General features: G+C 36.1%; 1 long non-coding RNA gene across 1 annotated transcript; it reads right to left on the bottom strand.

The window, feature by feature from the left end:
* Nucleotides 1-9,309: 9,309 nt before the first annotated feature.
* LOC123322824 lies at nucleotides 9,310-11,174 on the bottom strand. Its single transcript, XR_006539222.1, has 3 exons — nucleotides 10,975-11,174; nucleotides 10,754-10,912; nucleotides 9,310-9,647 (listed from the first exon to the last, which is right to left on the bottom strand). It is a non-coding gene; the product is annotated as an uncharacterized LOC123322824 (long non-coding RNA).
* Nucleotides 11,175-12,402: the final 1,228 nt, after the last annotated feature.

Here is a 12,402-nt window from a genome sequence, read left to right as displayed (position 1 = left end):
AAGAACAGAAACTTATTGAAAAATTCAATAAAGTATTAATCCAATAGAGGATAAACACATAAATCCCAGCACGATAGTGTGCGAGAAGAAAACCGACCAAGAGATGAACGGTTTATAGGCAAATGCCCGGAAACAAAATTCAAGAAGCAGTAGGGTTTTTAGTGGGTCTCGAGCTCAGGAGAGTGAGAAACCCCACACTGTTCCCCCTCAGGAGATGAGGGTGGTTCGTCTGTCTTGCAGATTTTCCCCCTGCTACACCAAACAAAAAAAAAACAAAAAATCACAGCAATGAGTAGGTGAAATAGGTACCCTTTTACCTGGGTGGACAAACTGAGGAAAGAACAAGCAAACTGACAAACTGAAACAAATTTTATGACAACGTACCATCTGAAAATCATCAACATTTGCAGATAAAACGTCACATCATGTACACAGAGAATTATACACATATTCCAACCATGAATATTTTGATGTGTCGGGATTATTATTGAGAACAATGTGGACTGGCTGATGGAAAGATGGTTGTAGAAATAGTATAGCGTCCATCTATCAAGACGCCCCTAGGGTGGGTTTTGATTAGAGCGTTACTAAGAAATAAAATTTTAGGAAGGAACAAATCTTATTGGCAGTTGGCCTTCATAATTTTCCCGTTAGATTGGTTCCTTTCTTCTGTATTGGTTCGAAGTGCCACTGCAAGAATCCACCGTAGAAATGTTCAGTATAAGATTCCACCAAACTTTTACAAAATGGTACTTCATAACATTGATTTTTTTCTCATAAAATTACTAATTCACAACAACGAATATAAACAATAATTCAATGACGGCATTGCCAATGATGATTAAATCAGTGTTCGTTTCGTTCCAACCAAATGAGCTACTACAATATCACCTTCTTTGGGTTCTTGAAATACCTAATAAGACAATAATTAAAAATAATAACATACTTACTTCTATCATGCATATTCAAATATCCTGTTTGTGCTTATTAAACGACGTAGCAAATAACATTGGATTATCCAGCCAAAAATACAGGTCTATCTGAAGTTGAATATACATAATTGTTTGTTCATTACTATTCCAATGTTTTATTCTGCTATAGCATTTCACCGTGGTTAGTATTTAATCTCATTCTTCATTGTTTACGAGATATTCGTTTACACGTTGCTTGCAGATTACTTACATTTAGTCTAAATGTGAAAAACAAAAAATTACTTCCACTGCAATTGACTCTGCATCACAGTAAAACTATTTATCACTCCTTTTACTTCTCTATGAAAAAACGCCCAAAAATTCAAAAGGAGGAGGAGGTGCCTCTAAATACATAGTACTCCAATAATTCAGTTTTTTGTGGTAACTTTCGAACAGCTCAACCGATTTTTGTTATTTTTTTAAAATTTGTATCAATACAAATTTTTTGACTACTTTCTTCGAGCATTTGATACTTATTAAGTATCAAATTATTATTTGAATCTAATCAAAATTCACGAAAACTGCCAAATTATGTTTCGACCTCTCAAGAGGTCATCTTCAGGCCTCAGGCCTTAAAATAAAGAAGAAGAAAAAATGACCAAAAGGAAGCAAACAGAAAAAACAATTACAATCACAATAAAGAGAAAAATTCAGATCTTCTGACTATATCAACAGATAAAAGATGTTTGAAATTATTTGTCGCAATACAAATTACAAAAAAAAATCCATGTTAATTTCTCTTCAAAAAGGAAAGGGGTCTTACCAATTTGAACATAACAAAACATTCAATGAATACGAAATGGAACCCCAAGAAAATTTATCGAGAACAAAGGAAGAAGTATCCATCTAGCTATTTAGGACCACGAGAAGTTCAGGGAAACAGAAAAATGGAAACAACACACGAAACAAAACAGAACACGAGAAAATGAAGAGATAGAGTCACCTCGGAAAAACTGGGCTGTACTGAGGGATTTGTGGTGTCATAACTGAATCGGGAAAATAATGTTGTGCATTCAAAAGACTAGATGGTGTTCTATCCTTAGCTCTAGTGTTGTCTATCTTCTATAGGGTAGAGGGTAGGTATTTTTTTTTGTTGTAGCGGGGGGAAAATCTGCAAGTCAGACGAACCACCCTCTCCTGAGGGGGAACAAGTGTGGGGATTCTCACTCTCCTGAGGTCGAGACCCACTAAAAACCCTTAACTGCTTCTTGAATATTGGTTCCGGGCATTTGCCTATAAACCGTTCATCTCTTAGTCGGTTTTCTTCTCGCACACTATCATGCTGGGATTTATGTGTTTATCCTTATTCTTATTTTAACCTCTTCTCAATTGATCTCTTGGTCTCCTTCGGTAAATTCGCATTCTCCTTTTGTCTTCCTCTGGGTCGTAGTCCACTAGTCTCCTGAGTTCTTGATTCGGATGGTTTTTCGCTGTTTCGAATAATTTCACTGCTTTTCTGTTCATGCATTCCGTTATGATTTCCCATTCCCTATAAATCTGTATATTCCTGACAAACCAAGGTGCATCTATTGCACATCGTAGCAGCTTGTTTTCAGTGGCCTGAATTCTTTTGATGTGGCTCTTTGCCGCGAAACCCCAGGCAACTGATCCATAAGTCAGTTGAGGCCTGGCAACGGCTTTGATTATCTTCAATTTTGTCTCTTTCGACATGTGGCTTCTTCTTCCTATTAGAGGGTAGAGTCTATTCATCGCTGCTTTCGTTATGTCGATTGCTTGTTTGATATGACTTTTCCAAGTAAGTCCTTTGTCAAGCGTTATTCCTAAATATTTGGCTTCATTTTTCCACTCGATTTCTTCGCCGTCAACTTCTAGATTCGTTGTGGTTCGCAGTCTTCTCTTCTGTAGTAATATTGCTTGGCTTTTTTGTCCATTGAGTTTGATTTTCCACTTTATGCACCTGTCATTTGTTTCGTCAATCGTTTCTTGTAGAACTCGTTCTATTACTTCTGGGTTGCGGTGTCGAGTTGCTATGCCTGTGTCGTCAGCATATAACGTTAGCATGGTTCTTGGATTCTTCGGAATATCGTGAATGTATATGTTGTACAGAAGTGGCCCAAGTACTGACCCTTGGGGTACTCCAGCCTCTAAATCTCTTGTTGTGGAGCATTCTCCTTCCACTTTCACGTAAAATCTTCTATTTTTGAGATAATTCCGAATCAACTTGCATATTTTGATCGAATATCCAGCACATCTCATCTTGTATATTAATCCTTCATGCCATACTCTGTCGAATGCTCTGGCGACGTCTAGTAAAACAAGACCTGTAGCTTGTTTATTGTGGAATCCCTCTGTTATGTATTCTGTGAGCCTTAATAATTGTTGCTCTGTTGAATGCTCTCTTCTGAATCCGAACTGCTCTGGTGGTATTAGTTTCAGATTTTCGGTTTCCTCATTTAGCCTCGTGGCTATAATTCTTTCTACTACTTTTCCTAACGCCGACAGTAGACTTATAGTTTTGTGGGAACTTCTTCTAGGGTAGTTATTGCAAATGAACTTGTTGGAATAGGAATACAGCACTTTGGGCGGGTCGATTTTTGGGCGGAGATAACGATAAATTATTGGTGTTCGTTTTCTTTAGATTTGGGGTTTAAAGCGGTTAAAAATCGATTCAAGGTTTCTATGAATTTATGAGTGCATGCTAATCGTGTGCTGCAGAAAGAGTAAGGGAAATTCGGTTGAGTAGTGTAGTGATTAAAAGAATCCGCCAATTTGTGCGTGGAAAGTCTGTTGTTCTTAAAAGTTCTCCGCCAACCATCATTAATTTAGTATTGTTTTCTTTCTTCTCGTTCGGGATTTAGAAAAGATCGTGATTTCAGTGTCCTGAAATATCTTACAAATTCATTTATTATTATTATTTTGTATTGTTGTGAGCTAAGAGCTAAGCATGGGAAATAAAATTTAACTCAAGATGTTGATGAAAAATATCTCCTAGTGTTTTGCACTCCTTGCATGTGTTTTAAAAAATCAAAAATTTAAGTCGCTCGTCATCGACCAATTGAGTGTATGTAAAGGAGTTCTTATATTTTTCAATAGATTAAATTGTTAAATTTCACCATTTATACTTTCTCTCCAGAAAAATATAGAATATAACATCAAAAACTGTCCTTCACGCGACAGGCCAAATCCACATTTTTTTCTTCTAGAAGACAATCAATTCTTTGTGTTTCCACATCTCAAAAATAATCACCTCTTGTCCAGTGGAAAGCCGCTCCTCCAGTGATCAAGACAGGGGGTGAGTTATTACATAGTCAGGGACTTGATATGACTTATCATATCAAGTCCTTTCCATAAGGAAACCTTATTAAAAATTTTGTAAATGTTCTGATGTGGAAAGCCGTTATGTATTAAAAGCTAATTGAAAAAAGATATCACGTTCGCACTTGAAATTTTGCTAGGACAGGGGAACCGAGAAAAGCCCATGTAAGGGGGGACAGGAAGAAAAGGGGATAACAGAGTAGTAGGTAGTAGGTTTCCTGTGAATTAAAAAGGTCATATTCCTATTCTGCAACATCAACATGAGGTAAAGAAGAGGCAAACATCCAACTCCATAGTGATGAGAGATATTCTTGGATTTAAAGAATTGAGGCGAACAAGAAAACAGTCAAGTTCGGAGTCGTCTGCCTACTTGTTAAATAAAAACATTTTTTTTAAGAGCTAGGAGCTAGAAACGCTTCGGCGGCTAACGTAAACGGAGACCGACATTTTAATGCGGTATACACTCTATTATCCTGGAGTTGAGAAATCAACACTGAAGGCGGAGGAACTACGAAAATCGTGTTCAACGGCAGTGGAATCAAGAAGAAACCACTTGATTATATCTCTATATAATATAATATGTACAATTAATAGGATAGGTCGTCATCCAGCGAAATCCCTGCAGTGGAAATAAGCTTAAAATGTCAACCTTGGAGAGTAAGCCCTTGGAACGTCAAAAGTCTGTATGAGAGCGGAAAAGTCCATAACACCATCAAAGAGATGATTAGGCACAATGTCGATATCATGGGAGTGAGCGAAACAAGATGACCAAAGAATGCCGAAAATACCATACATGATTACATAATCTTTTACTCTGGTAATACCGATCCACATCAATGGAGTAGGTATAATAATTTCAAGAAGCTGAAACCATACGTTAGACGGTTTGTGCCATGTTCTGATCGCAAGGCACTGATACAGTTGAACTCTTCCCCATAGGTATACCTATGCATCGACTGCTGACCAAGATGACGATATCGTTGAGGACTACGAACTGCTAAACCAACTTATAAAATACACCAGAAGCAATGAAATAACCATGATGAACGGGGACTTCAATGCTAAGATTGGCAAAGGAAGAGAGAAGGATATTGTCGGAGATTATGATCTTGGAGATAGAAATCAGTGAGGTGACCGACTTGTTGAGTTTTGCAGGGAAATAAAACTGATTGTTTGCAACACTTCTTTCGATTGCCACCGAGAAGAATTTATACATAGAGATCACCTACAGACAAAAGAAAACATGGTACGAAATCCAAAAGATTATTTTACAATTGATAGGAGATTCAGAAATTCAGTCAAATTAGCTAAAACCGGAGCTGACACTGCTTCTGACCACAATCCTGTAATATGCCAACTGAGCGTGAGATTGATCAACCATTCGAAGAAAAGTAAAAAGCTCGACATGAAAATACTTCAACAGCCGAATTTAAGACAGGAAGTCGGGCAGTCGCTTCAACTAAGACTTGAGAAGATTGAAGGTGTAACTGACCCCTTAGAAAAATGGAGTTTGGCACAACACATCATTGCCGAAACAGCGGAAAAACGTTTAGGAAGAAACAATGACAAAAGGAAGGGATGGATGACGGATGATATTCTTGATCTCATGGAACAGCGAAGACAAGTTAACAACAGAGATCAGGTCAAATACCGAGTGATACACAGAATGATAAAGCAGACAATTAGAGTCGCAAAAGAAGAATGGATGAATGAAAGATATAAGGATATAGAACAACTACAGGGCAGCATGACCATTTTAATATACACAAGAAGATAAGGAAAATGACTGGACGGACGCATACCTCTGCAAATGGTAAATTAACAGATTCAAATGGACATCTGGTAACAGAAAGTGAGGAAGAACTAAGAATATGAAAATCTTACGTCGAGCAAATGTTTCAGGAAGATCCACTTAATATGAATGGAACTATGGCACAAATAGATGACACCGGTCCCTGCATAACTAGGGAGGAGGTCAAAGAGCCATCACCAAATATGCTGCGGTCAACATTCGTACCAAGTTCTAAAAAATCTGAAAAAACTTGTGATGACTATAGACTAATTGAGAGGATATATTGATATCTTGTTAGCCTAGGCCAGTTCCATGCATAAAAAAATATTGCGTTACCATAGCAACGAACAATAACTCCTTAGAATTGTCAGTGTGAAGTTTGAGGTCAAAAAAGTAAACCAGCGTTAGGTACCCAATAAATTGATAGAAAGAAAATGTCCACCGAAATTGTGAAAATCTAAAAATTGGTGTATCGAACCATCAATAAGTACCTGTATTTAAAAGGGTTAAGAGGTAAGCTGATTTACGAAGATATGCTTAATACCCTAGGTGATCAATGCCCTTCGTATGCGACCGTGACAAATTGGACTGCAAGCTTCAAAAGAGGTAAATTTTGCATTGAAGATGATGACCGATCGGGAAGGCCAGTTTCTGTGTCAGTCCCCGAAAATATCGATGCAGTTCATGGCATGATTTTATCAGACCGTCGAATTGCGCTAAAACGGATATCTGAAGCACTGAATATTTCATACGAACGCGTTCATCATATAGTTCACGTCCATTTGGACATGAGAAGAAATTGCTGCAAAATGGATCCCCGAATGTTTGAATGTCGACCAAAAGCGTGCAAGGGTAGAAGCATCGCGTTCGATCTGTGCTCCATTTTAAAATGATGTAGTCTTCTTAAACCGAATTGTTACTATGGATAAGACTTGGGTACCTTTCTACGATCCAGAAACAAAACAACAATCGATGGAATGGCGACACTCTGGTTCTCCAAGACCTAAGTTTCGTGTCGAAAAATCTGCTGGAAAAGTTTTTGCTTCAGTTTTTTGGGATTGCCATGGAGTAATCATGATTGATTTTTGGAATAAGGGTAGAACAATAACCGGAGATTACTATTCGACATTACTCATGTTTATTTTTGCAGGACAACGCCCCTGCACACAAATCTCTTGTTGCCATGCAAAAAATTCGCGATTGAGGGTTTAAATTACTAGAACACCTCCCTTATTCACCAGATTTGGCTCCATCCGACTATCATCTTTTTCCTCAACTGAAAAAAAGTTTAAAAAAGGTCGTAAATTTTCTTCCAACGAGAAGGTAATAAAAACTGTGGAGATCTGGTTTGTAGAGCAAGAAGAAACATTTTTTTGAAAAGTCTAGAGACGTTGCAGGTTCTCTGTAATAAATGTATCCAATTAAGAGGAGAATATGTTGAGTAATAAAATATTTTGACATTGAAATTTTGTTTGGTTCTAATAGTAGGCTAAGAATTTTCCAATATATCCTCGTAGATGACTATAGACTAATTAGTCTCATAAATCATGTAACGAAGGTATTTTTGAAAATCGGGCATCGTCGCACATACATACAGTAAATACGAACCAGAAGCAGGCGAAACACAGTATCTATGGTTTCAGAAGTGGTTTTGGTACAAGAGAAGCCACCTTCGCACTTCAGGTGCTGGTGCAGAGATGTGGACCACGATGTGTACCCACATGTGTTTACTTGATTACTCAAAAGCCTTCGACCGAATTAAACATGATAAATTGATGAGCATACTCAGGAAAACTGGAATAGATGGAAAGTATATCAGAATAATTTCTAACCTCTACTGGAGGCAAACAGCGAAGATCAGGATTCGAGAGGAATACACTGACGATATAGTGATTCAGAAGGATGTACGGAAGGTCTGCGTCCTCTCACCTACATTATTCAACATCTACTCCGGTGACATATTCAGGCTGGCTTTACAAGAAATGAAAATCAGGATCAAAGTAAATGGTATATTAATCAGTTATATCAGATTTGCTGATGACACGTTGGTATTTTGAAGTAGTATAGAAGAACTCCAATTGCTTGTGAATTTCCATTTGCATCTTTTATCACAAAAAATGAGTGTTTTTATTTTCCATAATCTGCACATTTTCATGTGTTTATAAAACTCAATGAAAGTTCTATGTTTTAGTAGTAATAAGGTTTATCGAACTCAGTTAAAATTATAACAAAACAAAATTGAAATGGTATTATAAGTCGATCAAGTTTAGCCTTTTGACGTAAAAATTCTTACAGTTAGGATTTGGACTTTAGTCAGTCAGTTTATCAATGAAATTTCTTTTAAGTTCAACAGTCTCTCAGTATTTGTAAATTGTTGATCATTATAATATATAGAAGCCCACTGAAACCTATTAACCGTAGAAGAAGGTTTCATCAAAACATTGCAAAGAGAAACAACACTTTCTGGCAAACCAAAGTAACAAATCAACGGAGTCAACCAACAGATGCCAACCGAACATTCATATTTGCAGTTTTTCATCGTACAGTCCACAAAGGAGGGCCAAAATCCCGGTTAATATTTTTTCAGAGGGCTGCGCCTTGAACTCTTAAGGACTTCTTAGGTTTTTTTTATAGTTCAATGAGTGTTGCAAACTGATCTCTTATTATACCTTCTTTCATTATGGTCATTCAGTAAGGAGTAAGCTAGTGAACCCATTTAGAGAGGAAGTAATTGAAGTAACATGTTTTTCATCATTTATACAGAGTTCATTTTTATCAATCTTTCATCAAAATTTCCAAACCACATAAAAATTCGTCACAACTAAGGTCAGCAGTAAAATCTGAGATTATTTTGACAGTCTGGCAGCTATGTTGTACTTATGACTCCTGACGTCATTTCATTGCTAAGATGAACCAAGTCTTTGTGACAGTCACTTATTTGCTACCTTTGAACAATTTTGCCGAATCTGTATAACGGCCGGTTTCATAATCAAACCTAAAGCCGCTTTAACTTCAAGCTTCCTTTAACCCTACTAAAAATAACAGTAAAGGAAACTTTAAGCTTAAAGTGACTTTAAATTTGATTATGAAACCGGACGTGAGTATTTATTGGCTGACTATATCATGATACATTCACATATTTGAGACTGAAGAATAGAGCTTATTTCTGATGAACAAAATCCTTCTAGTTTTTCAAGAGCATCTTAGTTTTATTAGTATCTACAGCTACACTAATTTCAATGCAAGGATCATCATTTCGAATCTGTCCTAGTTCCTTGTACTTGATCTTTCGATTCCAACACCTGGTTTCAAAAAGCTTGACATATAGGATCAACGCTTGATTTACAGACCAATATAGATTTGTTTACAATCGATAATTCAGTCATGAGCATTTCGAATGTCATTTTTGCATCCAATTATACTCCATCGAATGATTATCAGTAGCTACCTCTTCAATATATTCAGGATTGTAAAAGTTTCAGAAACTTCATTTTGGAAATCGCAGTTTTGTGAAACCAGCTGTAAGTTAATGATTCCGGTTTTCCTCTGGTTTCCTCAAGATGAATCTTGACGAAACATAAGCACATCTTTCTCAATCGGATGGAAACCTGGAAAAAACAAAATAATTACTAAAACTATTATCTATTTTATAATTATGTAATCTAAGATGAAAGTTTTACTGGGAATTCCAGAAATGAAATTTTTCGGTGGAAAAGACGTTTTTATCGACAGAAAGCAGCAACAAGGTACACTTAAAATAAATTTTCTTTCTAGGACCGCAAAAACCAGAAAAGGCCATATAGAACTCGGAATTTTTTACGTTCAAAGAAATTTCAGAACAATTCATTGGGAATCACTGAGAATCATCGAATTCAAACCAATCAGCTTATTGCAGGGGAAGCAGGACGTTTTCTACAATTTCGCAATCGCTGTCAGAGGCTGTAGAGAGACTTCTTGTATCCCAAAATTTTTGGATCCCGTATCGAAAACTTTTTTCCTCGACCTCAACAAAAAATGACATTTCACGTAATCATTTCCGAACTAAAAATCGACTTTTTGTCACTGTTTGATAAAAACATGAGTTCCTGTGATAATAACTGTTATTTGCTGTTGTCAAATCAATTCTTTACAAAATCCGCTATATTTTCCTGGTGAATTAAGAACATACTGTGAATATATATGCTATATGGACACGGACATTAGTAACACCACTCCAGAGCTGAGGGAATTGGCAACTACGGCGACGCAACTGAGGTCAGCAAAGAGATGTTAGTTATTTTCATAAAAGTATGTGCGGTAGGCAAAAAATTCAATAGATGCATCTCGGCAAAAAACTATTGCCCTGCAAGCTTGCTAGCCTCGGCAATCAATTTGCAGACTCGACTATAATAGACAGTATGGTCCAGAAAAGATAAATCTACAAAAAGTTAGATCTATGAGATTATTAGTCTCGATCATATTTCAAATGAATTTTTAGCACATTCAGGAATATATTATTGTTTTAAATGTGTGGAAATTAATGCTGATGTATATCCTAGAAATCTTGGATAACATATGATATTTTACTCGAATATTATGAGGGCTCTAATTCATTTGGATGATTTACGTCATCCGTCAGAATATGTTATTTTTATAGTTTTAAGTTGAATTTTTTTTAGTTCAATATTATAGGGGTTTAATAACAATGCCACTTATATTCAATTCATGTACTTACTCATTCTTCGGGCACATATACCACAATGCTAAGTAAATGAAGGGCCATCATCAGATCAACAGGATTTATTTTCACCAACTCTTCTTTCTCAATCTCTTTCACTTTTGGCTTTTTCTTTTCTTTGGCGGGTTTTAGAGGTGTTACACCTTTTTTCGCAATCTGTATAGATTTCACATTATTTTTTATAAGATTATTCATGGTGAACTAATATACCTTTATACCTACTCTTCTGATGCACAGCACTAACTGCCTAAAATGCACAGCAACTCGAAATTTATCAGTAGATTCTGTACCTGGAAAATTAGGGAGGGGAACTCAAAATTTAAGAACAGAATGTCCAACAGTATCTCCTGCTCCTCCCAAAGTAATTTATGGATGAATCACACCTGTCAGCTGTCAACGAGTTTCGGCTTGACCGTCAGATTTCATTTGATCTTCCCGCCTTCCTCTGTAGCCTGTATCAATGTCATAAATCTTGAAGGGTCTTCCAGGTATAATATATATTATTCAACAATAAGTAGGTACAGCATATTTCGGTTTTTGAGTATCTCGAAATTGTCAGATTTCAAGCATATATTTGATAGAATGTTTTTTATTATAAATTCAAAATCATCGCTTCATTAGAGAAATTGTTAGAAGAAAGCTCAAGGAAAGATTCGGAATATCGAAGAAGTCGATCAAAGTCAATATGATGGCGAATCAAAAATATGATAATTTATTAGGTATGTGAAAACCATGTTGTTAGAGTATTTTTTGTAAAATGACAACGTGACAAAAACATAAAAATATTTCAGATTTTCTCAGCCTATGAAAACATAATACGAAAAATTTCGCATAGTGAAATACGCAACTGAATATTATCAAACATTATAATAAGCAACTTAGCAATAGGTATTGAACCTTTCTTTTGTCGCCATAGAAGAAGTACCTACCTAGTAACTTCAGGGTGCTTCATTTACTACTTTTTCAGGGTTTGTTGGAGGAATGGATAGAAATTCGGTATTAGGTATTAGTTTTGAATAACGTTAGTTCAGATAAGGTTTGAAAAGGTAAACGGTATAGGTACAGATTACTTACTGCTGCGAAGATATATTATAAAGGAATATAGGTATGTACAACAAAAGCATCAAGATTGAAATCCTGAACGCACTTTACCTACTGATCATCAGATCCTCAAATATATTATGACTACAGCCATTTTTATGATGAATTAAGCTTCTTTCAGTTTTAGTAAAACTAGAAACTTAAAGTATTTTGAAAATTAAAGAAACTAAAATGAATTATGAAACTTGTTGTTAATGATATACCGGTAAAATAAAGTTGTTGATGTGCATTTCCTGAAGAAAGTTCCGAAGTAGCAAGCTGGTCATAACGACGTACTCAATTGGTGATTTTATGATGGTGGACGTCATTGACGCAAAAGTGACGTCTACCTAATGGAGGCCATTAAAGTTGGCATTTCTATGGATGTTCTTCACATGGCGCTCACTATAACGTCATCTTTGTGTAACAAATTCAAAGATGGTGAATTTCAAGAAATGAAAAATATTACATGTAGGTCTATGCCTATGTCTCATAATACTGGCTTGCTAAGTCAAAAAGCTGTATCTGCATAATACGACCTAGTAATAATCGATTATGAGTTATGA

This window comes from Coccinella septempunctata, chromosome 1 (assembly GCF_907165205.1).
Source record: "Coccinella septempunctata chromosome 1, icCocSept1.1, whole genome shotgun sequence".
In the NCBI taxonomy this organism is placed as follows: domain Eukaryota; kingdom Metazoa; phylum Arthropoda; class Insecta; order Coleoptera; family Coccinellidae; genus Coccinella; species Coccinella septempunctata.
Note: the sequence above shows the minus strand (reverse complement) of the source record. Positions and strands in the feature narration are given on the sequence as shown.